We start from the raw sequence: 10,000 nt of genomic DNA, 5'->3' as shown, positions 1-10,000 counted from the left end.
GATAGAATTCTCAATTTAGTATCAAATATCAAAAGTGGTCCTTCAGAGACATTAGACCCATGGAACTGGTTTATCCCGGATGCTATAGTGTGTACCGGACAATAGCAATTGCTTGCTACGATTTGGGTAGGACACTAGCCGACAGTCTATCACAAAGTACATTCCTCCAGGTCTAACAGACCAAGCCACACAACCATTGCTTGGTAGAGGGGGAAAGGTCAGAAAAAAATATCGAATTCACCCGGGATTGATCTCGCCCCGTTACTCCATCAACTCAGCTCTCGGGACCCACAACCGCAATCAAATGGGTTTATGATTTACACCTGTAACAATGTACATGCTTTTCAGTCGCGTTTCCAGAGCGAGTTGTATAAAGTCATATTATACTGTCGTACTCCAGCAACAAAACATCCCCCCCCCCCCCCACCGCCTCCATTTCCTTAAAATTTTACTTCAAATATCGATCGATTAAAATGACTCAACCTCAGATCTATTTAATATCTCACATTTGAAACTTTGCGACAAATTGAAAATCATTTTAATATATCTATATCAAAAGTAAGTTTTCATCCCCCCCCCCCCCCCCCCCCCCCCCCCCGATATTAATAATGATAACTTTGAAATAGCCTTTTTAAAAAGAATAAACCATGCTATGCCAGCCAACGGCAGTTTAACGCTTCATTTAAAAAATGCAACGCCGTAACTTTGTATTCACTTTTCATAACCTGAGTTTTTATTTCTGATGGAACTACATTCCAAAATTAGCTGAAACTGTGGTGTAAACAGGTAGCGGAGATGTTCTTGGGTACGAAAATACATCATTTGCTGTACTATAGGTATGTGGTTAATATAGATGCACGTTCATGATGCCATAGCTATTTCAGGGTGAAATGAGTCATTTTTTGTGGGGTGAGAAAATTTCTAAATGATTTATAACAATGTGCTATTTCTGTTTGATGACGTAGTATGAACTGCACGTGAAATACCACTGCCAGCTTTTAACTCTTTCTCTTCCCATCAACAAACTATGCAAAGTTCAGCGACACTCCCCCCTTTGCATCTCAAAAATGCTAAGTCTGGTGGTGGAGGTAGTAGTAGTAGTAGTAGTAGTAGTAGTAGTAGTAGTAGTAGTAGTAGTAGTAGTAGTAGTAGTAGCAGCAGCAGCAGATGTGGCCTTTGGAAATAAACCAAAAAAAAAAACAACAACAACAATATATATATATATATATATATATATATATATATATATATATATATATATATAAATTCACTCACGTATATGTCGGCCAAAACGTGCGTTTCGATGATTCTCTCATCTCCTCAGTTGGCAGAATGTAGTAGTAGTAGTAGTAGTAGTAGTAGTAGTAGTAGTAGTAGTAGTAGTAGTAGTAGTAGTAGTAGTAGCAGTAGTAGTAGTAGTAGCAGCAGCATTTTGCCAACTGAGCAGATGAGAGAATCATCGAAACGCACGTTTTGGCAGACATAATATACGTGAGTGAATTTATTTATTTTTATATGCTCTAATTATCGATCACTCTCGTACATACAAGTACCCAATAACACTCATAATAATAATAATAATAATAATAATAATAATATATATATATATATATATATATATATATATATATATATATATATATATATATATATATATATATAGAGAGAGAGAGAGAGAGAGAGAGAGAGAGAGAGAGAGTACTATAAGTACTATAAACAATGATGCCATTAAAAGCTTCATGCTTAAAAGACTATTGAATCGTATGTCTTTCAAATGTGTTGATAACCGTGAGAGATATATCTATATGTATATTTTGGTGTGCATGGGCAAATGTAACTAACATAAAGATCCATCTCTGGGATTTGTGATGAGACGAAGAAGAAATATTAAGTGTCAACCGGTACACAAGTAAATGTTACCACTGTCTCCCCCAAAATATAAACACAAAAAAAAAAAACTATAGAAAGTAAGCATCTTCATTAAATGTAGAACATTTCTTTCTGCAACAGGGAAATAAGCAAAAGAGCGATTCACTATACCGCCCAAAGATGCAGGTGAGTCAAGAAGGACGAAGGTTAGAGGGTGAGTAAAATAGTTGCTCAAGTCCAGCTCAGCAGCTAACTGGATGGTATGAATCTATAGTAAACGGCATAGATGGTAGGGTTTTATTATGGATTCATTGAAGGTGGCTAGGGAAATAACTTTGTAATCATCAGAGAGAGAGAGAGAGAGAGAGAGAGAGGGGGGGGGGGGGGGGACGAGAAAGAGAAAAGGGGAGGAGGAAAACGGGGATAAAAAGGTGGAGAGAGAGTTTAATTCCAAGATGTGCGAACGGAACAAATACCTGACGCAATAACTTATTCAATCAACGATTCCGGTAAAATTTAATGTTGAAGTAGATTTTTATCTTAAGGGACTAGCAAGGTAATGTTAATAAGTAGAAATACAATCACGGATGGTTTTGGGGTAGCAGCAGCCTCTTATGGTTATGACGATCGACCCAATAAGTAAAGTGCGGTCCGCATTCGTGCACCGTCGCGAACCCGCCCGGTAACATCGTCACAACACACCATTCGACCAGATGCTCTGCCGTCTCAGGTTCTTTTGGAGTGAACAATGGGACGCAAACCATTATATATCTAGAGTGCGAGCCACACATAAAATAAAATATTCTAGACATTTCATGGTGGCTGGAAGGTTCAGTGGCTAGTGCGACTGCTCACTGATCCCTCTCTCCCTCTCTCTGTCAGACAGAGGGTGCCGTGTAGTTGGATCCCGATTGGATCAGCGATATTTTATTGTTTTCATCTGGCACCTCTTTTTACACTACATGTCTCAGAATTACGGAATAGCAGCAAATACAACTCGAACACACTATTTACTTGTAAAATTATTATTTGTACCAGATTTTGTGTTAGGCAGCCCTATTGCAAAAACGAACTTATTGCCATCACTTTGTATGATGTATGTATGTATGTATGTATGTATGTATGTATGTATGTATGTATGTATGTATGTATGTATGTATGTATGTATGTATGTATGTATGTATGTATGTATGTATGTGTATATGAGTGTGTGCGCGCGCTATATGTTAATCCTTGGAAACAAACTCCGATACATTATAAAAACACGTACTATTTTTACTTTCACTCAAAGTCACGGCAATGTGGAGTGATGTAGAAAGTGAATTATTAAAACAAGACAAAACCTCACCCTTGCCAGGTGATCGTGACTTCCCAAACACCCTCGCACTATGACTACAAAATCAATAACATTCAAGACATAACCAATTTTTGCTGAGTGGAGGGATAAAGGTGGAAAGGAACGAGTCTACTGTAAATACATGGCAACGTAAGAATGATGGGAGGCTTGAAAGAAAACAAACCCTTGCCATCTCATCTTTCCATCCCCCCAATAAAATAAAACCAGAAACAATAAACAAACGAATCTGCGTAAACGCAATGTAGAATATCAACCCATTAAGAGCGGAAGATGTACAAGCGTTATCGAGTTCATTTAACAAGCGAGTGAAAATTCTGTTTCCACCGACTGTATACAAATTAGCAAGATAATACCATCCACCTTTACCTTGTGATAATAAGAGATTAAAACTTTTTTTTTAATTAAAAAAAAAAAAAAAAAAAAAAATATATATATATATATACATATATATATATATATATATATATATATATATATATATATATATATATATCAATCATCAGCAGACACCTCAAAACGACCTCCCTGATGACTCCAGGAACTCTGGACGAAACAAAGTTGTCGGAGAATATGTAAGAAAACGAGGTGAGAACAAATAAATTAATATTTTGCTCCAAGAACCTGTCTCGCACTCTACATGGTTCCAGCTAACTCGCCTCAATCATATATATAATACATATATACATTTATATAAACAAATAGTCACCACAAATTACATTAAATCCACGAATTTTACAAGGTAAGTCGATTCTTCCCCAATTTTGATGTGAAATGTATCAATTTTAATCAAAATCAAATATGAGAGAGAGAGAGAGAGAGAGAGAGAGAGAGAGAGAGAGAGAGAGAGAGAGAGAGAGAGAGAGAGAGAGAGAGAGAGAGAGAGAGAGAGAGAGATCATAGAAAAATTATTGCGAAATGAACAACGAAAAATAAGACAAATTTAAAGAGTCAGCATAAAGCACGCACTTCAGTCACGTAATAATAATATTGTACAATCCAATAACAGATCGTCTGCAGAAATGCAAACGTTTTTCAGGTTTCAGAAATTTGATAGATATTTGCAAAATGTTAAAGGCCACGTCAGGGCCTTGAAATACGACATTAAGGGGGCATTAAAAAGTTTCTCCGCTAGTCTGGTCAACTCAACTCCCTAATTAAATGCAGTTTCCAGAGCAATGTAAGGTCAAGTTCACTTTTCTTCAACTTAGCTGAAGATATCAATGCATTTGATTGAACAATAAATTTCATAGTATTTAAATACTCTGGTTCGCTGCCATTTTGTCAGCTATTTTTTTTCTTCAAGATCTGAAATGGTGATGTGGTGGTTGTAGTAGTGGTTTTAGGGATGGTGGTATGGCGGTGGTTGTAGTAGGGTTGTTGGGATGGTAATGTGGTGGTTGTTATAGTTATAGTAGTTGTGGTAGGGATGGTGAAGTGGTGGTGGTTATTGTGGAAGCAGTGGTGACAGGGATGGTGATGTGGTGGTTGTTGTAGTAGTGGTGGTAGTAACAGAGACGCCAACTTTAAATTCGGCTCACAGGAATTTCAGACATCACTCGGAGGAACTTCAGTGCCGAAAGAGGAATTTCTGCACACAAGAAAAGGGGATTGGGATGGTATTTGGCATTGGGTTTACATATTGTATAGTTCTAAACAGGTAACTGATAAAAAATATAGTATGATATAGAAACAAAATGTCAAATACAATCCCAAAGTTTCCTTATTTCAAATGAAGTAAAGCTCCAAAACCAAATGGTAGTGATTGTAGTACTGGTGGTAGTGAAGATGATGTGGTGTTGGTAGTAGTAGTGATGATGATGATATGATAGAGGGGGTTGTAGTAGTAGTAGGGCAGTGATGATGATGTGGTGGTGGTGGTTGTAGTCGTAGTGGTAGTGATGATGATGTGATGGTGGTGGTTGTAGTAGTATTTTTAAAAAAGTGGTTGCAAATGTAGAGTATATCCTGAGTCCATCTCCCGACTTCTAGATGCCATGGTTTCAACACACACAAACTGCAAAATTTGATTACAAGCCAGCAGTAATGCTCTATTCTCAACACAAACATATATGGTAACATAGAGGTGGAGTTGTCATAACAGCAGGGTCATGGGGTCGAGCCCCCAATGCCGCAAAATGTTTATTCTCTATTGTCTTCTGGCACTTTTCTACTCACTTCATTTCCTGTTATCACCAACATAAGTGCCTGCTTCACTCAGTTTTCTGAATTAATATTCACCCCCAATATCAGAGCTCACTCAATGTCTCAATCGTCTCTATGGTATAGGTTTGTGTTGAGAATAGAGCTAAAGCATTACTGCTAGCTTGTAAACAAACTTCGAGGTGCTAGAGTGTGTTGAACCCACTTAAAGGTTAAGCTGCATGTTTCATTACATCTCAATAACCGTTATCTCTTTCATGTCTTTTGTGTATAATTCTGTGAGCTTTTATAAAGGGAAACCCTGAAATGTTAACAGAACTTGTCTTATTAAACAACTTAGAGCTAAAACTCTCTTCATCACTGTTTTTCATTCTTTTCCCACGATTTACAAAATCTTCAAGCAGCAATATTTACATAATTGAAAAACATTGGTGAAAACAAATAAAAATAGAATACAAATAAAGCAAAGCACAAAAATTAAATTTCATGAAAAAAACCTTTACAAAAATATAAATTAGGCTAATACGAACAAAATATTGTAGGGGTTCGGGGCAAGCCATATGTGAGTTTGAGGCACGATGAACACACACAATTGGATTCAATAGTCTGATGTCCCGTCGCCCAGCAACGGCAGCCATTGTGGTTCTAAACAAAGAAAGTCTGTACTTTTTAATTCTCCATGTTTTTATTCTTCATGCTGGCTACAACTTTTCATATGTCTTGTGATCAGAATGTGTAAAAGTCAAAACATGATCAGATTTATAATGTTTTTTTTTCCCTCTGGATACGCTTTTGAGAAATATTTCATAAGGGCGTCCGCCATTTTTCCGATAGTTTAGAGCCAGTTACTAAGTTACCATGCGTTATTACGAGGGAAGTGGCAGCGTATTGGGGCGAGGGACTATGGTCATTTATTTTCTTATTACAGATATTTTCTCAGGCCTTCCATACAGTCCTCAAGGTAAAGGAACTGCCTCAAAATTATACTAAAAGAAAAAGGAAAAAAAAAAATATGAATAAAAGCAAACCCTAGTACAAAATTTTGTTTTTTTCTTAAACTCCCTTAATTTCTACTTAGTGTTTTTATGCACATCCTTGACAGTGTGCAGGGTTGCCAATTCAGGAGGCAAAATTTACTGAACTTTTACACAATTGACAGATCCCTAGCTGAGCACTGAACTCCAGTAAAAAGATATTATATACTTACCTTTTCCTTTTATCAGCTGATTGGAAAATATACTAAGGGTTTATAAAATACTGAATTCCCTAAAAATTGGCAACCTTGAGTGTATCTTAACTGATTGTTTTTATGCACGTCCATTTCACAAACGCAATCCACATAGAAGTGGCATTAAAGGTAAAATAATGGTCCAGACTCAGGTGGCTCCATAGCACAGTGGTTAAGATGTCAGACTGTAATATTGAAGATACTGCATTCGATTCCGAAAAAAAGTTATTTTTTTAGTTTTATTGAAAAAAAATTCAATTTTCATTTTATAACTATTATATATATATTTGTAATACTTTGAATTTATTTATTTTCACTATTATTATCAATTTTATTTTTTAAAACAACATTGGTACCATTGTCATCATATTTTATAATACATCAGTATTTGTTTACCACAATCTGTCTTTTTTTTTGTTTTTATTTTACAAACCTTTTATCATGTTTTAAAAAACTTCTTTTAAAAACATTTTAAATAACTTATTTATTTAAATTTTGGTCATTGTGATCAGTATTTGTGTACCATGTTTGTTTTTACATCTGATCTTTTAAAATTATTATTTAATTACTATTATTATATCAACGTACACCGGCAATCACAAAGCAGCGTGCTAAACTACAATCTAAAACTGATGGACATAGATGGGTCTACTCACACAAAAAAGAAGAGAGGAGTCCACTGTCTGTGGGTCTATTTTTACATTGAACGTTTACCTACAACAGAGGTGCATAAAAACGTACCTTTTTTCCATCACTGCGCAGTAAACAGCATATTAAGACTTTCTATCCGAGTTTTATTCTTCTCTTTTTCTAGGCTTAGTAGCATTTTGAAGCAGTTCCCCTTTACTTCGAGGACTGAACAAAAGGCCTTGCGAAATTAAATCAAACCAGTCAAGGGACGTCAAATAATATATATAAAATAAAAAACCACTGATGAAGTGAGCATGCCAGCAGGTTCATCCCCTTGCTGGCAAATTCTCCCCCAGTTTCGAGGAGTCAATGTCCCCACTCCCTCGAGGGATTGAATTCATCCGAACCGAACTCCATCTCGTATATGCATCTCTGTTCAAAGTCAGGTAATCTACGTACAAGGGCTGCCGAGACTTATTTAGGCTTGAAACAGGGGAATTGTCCAATAGGCACTTGAGAGGGGTATACCCATTTCCTCTCTCTTTTATCTTAATAAGCCAGTTTCTTGTAATCGTCTCTTGCTGGACATCCTGGGGCTGGATTGCTACCATTATTGGGCCCCATTCTCTAGGCGTTGCTGCATGCATTCCTGACACTATGTGCATGGACTTGTGAAGTTTCACATCTCCCTTCTCAACACTCTTGCTCCTACCTCATATTGGAGGGTAACACTCCGTGGTGGAATAGCATAGTGTTAAGGCGGACATCCTCAGAAGCGCTTGACGAGCACCCCAAGTTGATCCTGCAAGCTTCAGAAGACTGTTGCGTTTATCTTCCGGGCAACTCCTTTGAGATGACCCGATAAGTAAGGCTGCAGTCCAGTGTAACCCCCCAGGCCCCCAGGTATTTTGTATTCTGCTTGTATGGGAGAAGCTGGTCCCCAACAAGGACGTTCAGTTTACAGGTGTGCTAGCCACTGCATAGGTGAAATGCAGTGGACACGGTTTTGGGACTGTTCATCTTCATGTACCACTTGTCAAATAGGATTCGAGTCTGGTGACGTCCTCACTGGGTACGCTCTCAAGACGGGTCCACACTGGAGCAAACCTACCATCTTCAAATGATCTCTGTACCGCATGCTGTTGAGCCATTCAGTGTAGTATTTATTTAGTTATGGGATGAGTCTGAGTGTCTGAACTGCATACGTACCTTGAGCCTTGAGATTGTCAACTAAAATTGGATTATTGAAGCAGTCTTAGCCCTTAGCCCTTCTTCCTGGTTCACACACCCCCCCCCCCCCACCACCGCTCGCTTTCTCCACCTCCACAAACTCCAAAGAAGTTTAAGTGTAGGACTAGGAGAGTTGGAAGTTGAGTATGATAAGAAGTTAAGAAGAGTAAGAGAAAGAGACTTGACTTTGGCCGTCTACCTTTGCCGCCGCATCCCAGCAGACGAAATGTCTAAAGACCGCGGGTGGTAAAATAGAGAAGTGGGATGATGATAAATAAGAGACGTAATGATCATGCACATAACACTTTTCAATTAGGAGTGGAGTGGACGTTAAAATTATTAAGTGTAATTTAATGTTTGAAAACACGGAAGTCAACTAAGAAATCACCAACACACACCTCACAAATGAATATCAGGTGAGAGTGAAATTTTAAGGAGTCTCGAGTTTTACACATTGCATCAATATCGTCGCATACAATTCTTAAGCAGGAGAAAACCATGATTCACTATATGACATGAAATATATAAAAATTTGCTCATGCTTTTAACTCACCTTGTCAGAAGCTTGCTGTAAAGTTTGGTAAGAAGAAAGTAGTTTATTAGAACGGCTGTGTGTGTAGTGTGTTGGTCACGTATGACGCTACCGGTATGGATGCGCAGACAGGTTGCGCTCTGTGGGATCACGGATCACCCAAAGCCTCTCTTCACTGCTCGTCCTTTGGGAGAAACAAAGGAACATAACTCACAAAAAAGGTATGAGATGCTCGAAGGACATCATTCTCAACAAATTTACCTCCCATGATGAAAAAAAAAAAAAAAAAATTCTCCAAAATCAGGGAGACAGGTGGCCTGATATAGCCTCTCTGCAGAAACAAAATAATAGATAAAAGCATCCCCCACCCGCCTTTAGGGGAATTTCACCCGCCCCATATAACGGTGTTTTAAAATACCTAAACATCGAAAAGCATACATTTTCTGTAAAATAAGTAAATTCAATGAGAAGTGAATTGAGAGGCGACTCTCTCTCTCTCTCTCTCTCTCTCTCTCTCTCTCTCTCTCTCTCTCTCTCTCTCTCTCTCTCTCTCTCTCTCCTCCGTCTTTGTGAAAGGGAAAGAATGTAATTTCGCTTGATTATTTTCCTCAAAGGCGACTATTCGGACTCGAGTCTGAATAGTCTCCCAATGGCGATTCGGACTCAAATTCCAATGCGCATGTGCAATCAACAGATTATTCAGACAGTCTGAATAGTCTCCCGTGGCAGTATAGTTTTTGTTGTTGTTGTTGATTTTTAAAAGATATTTTAATTATGGATAATTACACAAAATTACTGCAAATCAAAATTACGATTTTAGTCATTATCACCAGGTAGTATAAACCCACTATATTTGACGAGAAAGACAAACGCATAGATCAATTGGACGTCCAGATAGAACTTAAATTCAGTCAAAGTAACTGTGGTATAAATGAAAAGCTGTTCTATCAACATAACACGAGGTCCAAAATAAAATCAGGACCAAGAAAAAACA

General features: G+C 37.6%; 1 protein-coding gene across 1 annotated transcript in view; it reads right to left on the bottom strand.

The window, feature by feature from the left end:
• The window catches only part of LOC144965334 (uncharacterized), a 49,527-nt gene extending 40,344 nt beyond the window's left edge, over nucleotides 1-9,183 (bottom strand). Inside the window, exon 1 of the mRNA XM_078900573.1 lies at nucleotides 9,028-9,183. The gene's annotated coding sequence lies outside the window, so the exon portion shown is untranslated. The remainder of the gene's footprint in view (nucleotides 1-9,027) is intronic.
• Between the last annotated feature and the right edge of the window lie 817 nt (nucleotides 9,184-10,000).

Source organism: Berghia stephanieae, chromosome 2, assembly GCF_034508935.2.
Source record: "Berghia stephanieae isolate SIO BIC M18660-M18661 chromosome 2, UCSD_Bste_1.3, whole genome shotgun sequence".
In the NCBI taxonomy this organism is placed as follows: Eukaryota; Metazoa; Mollusca; class Gastropoda; order Nudibranchia; family Aeolidiidae; genus Berghia; species Berghia stephanieae.
Note: the sequence above shows the minus strand (reverse complement) of the source record. Positions and strands in the feature narration are given on the sequence as shown.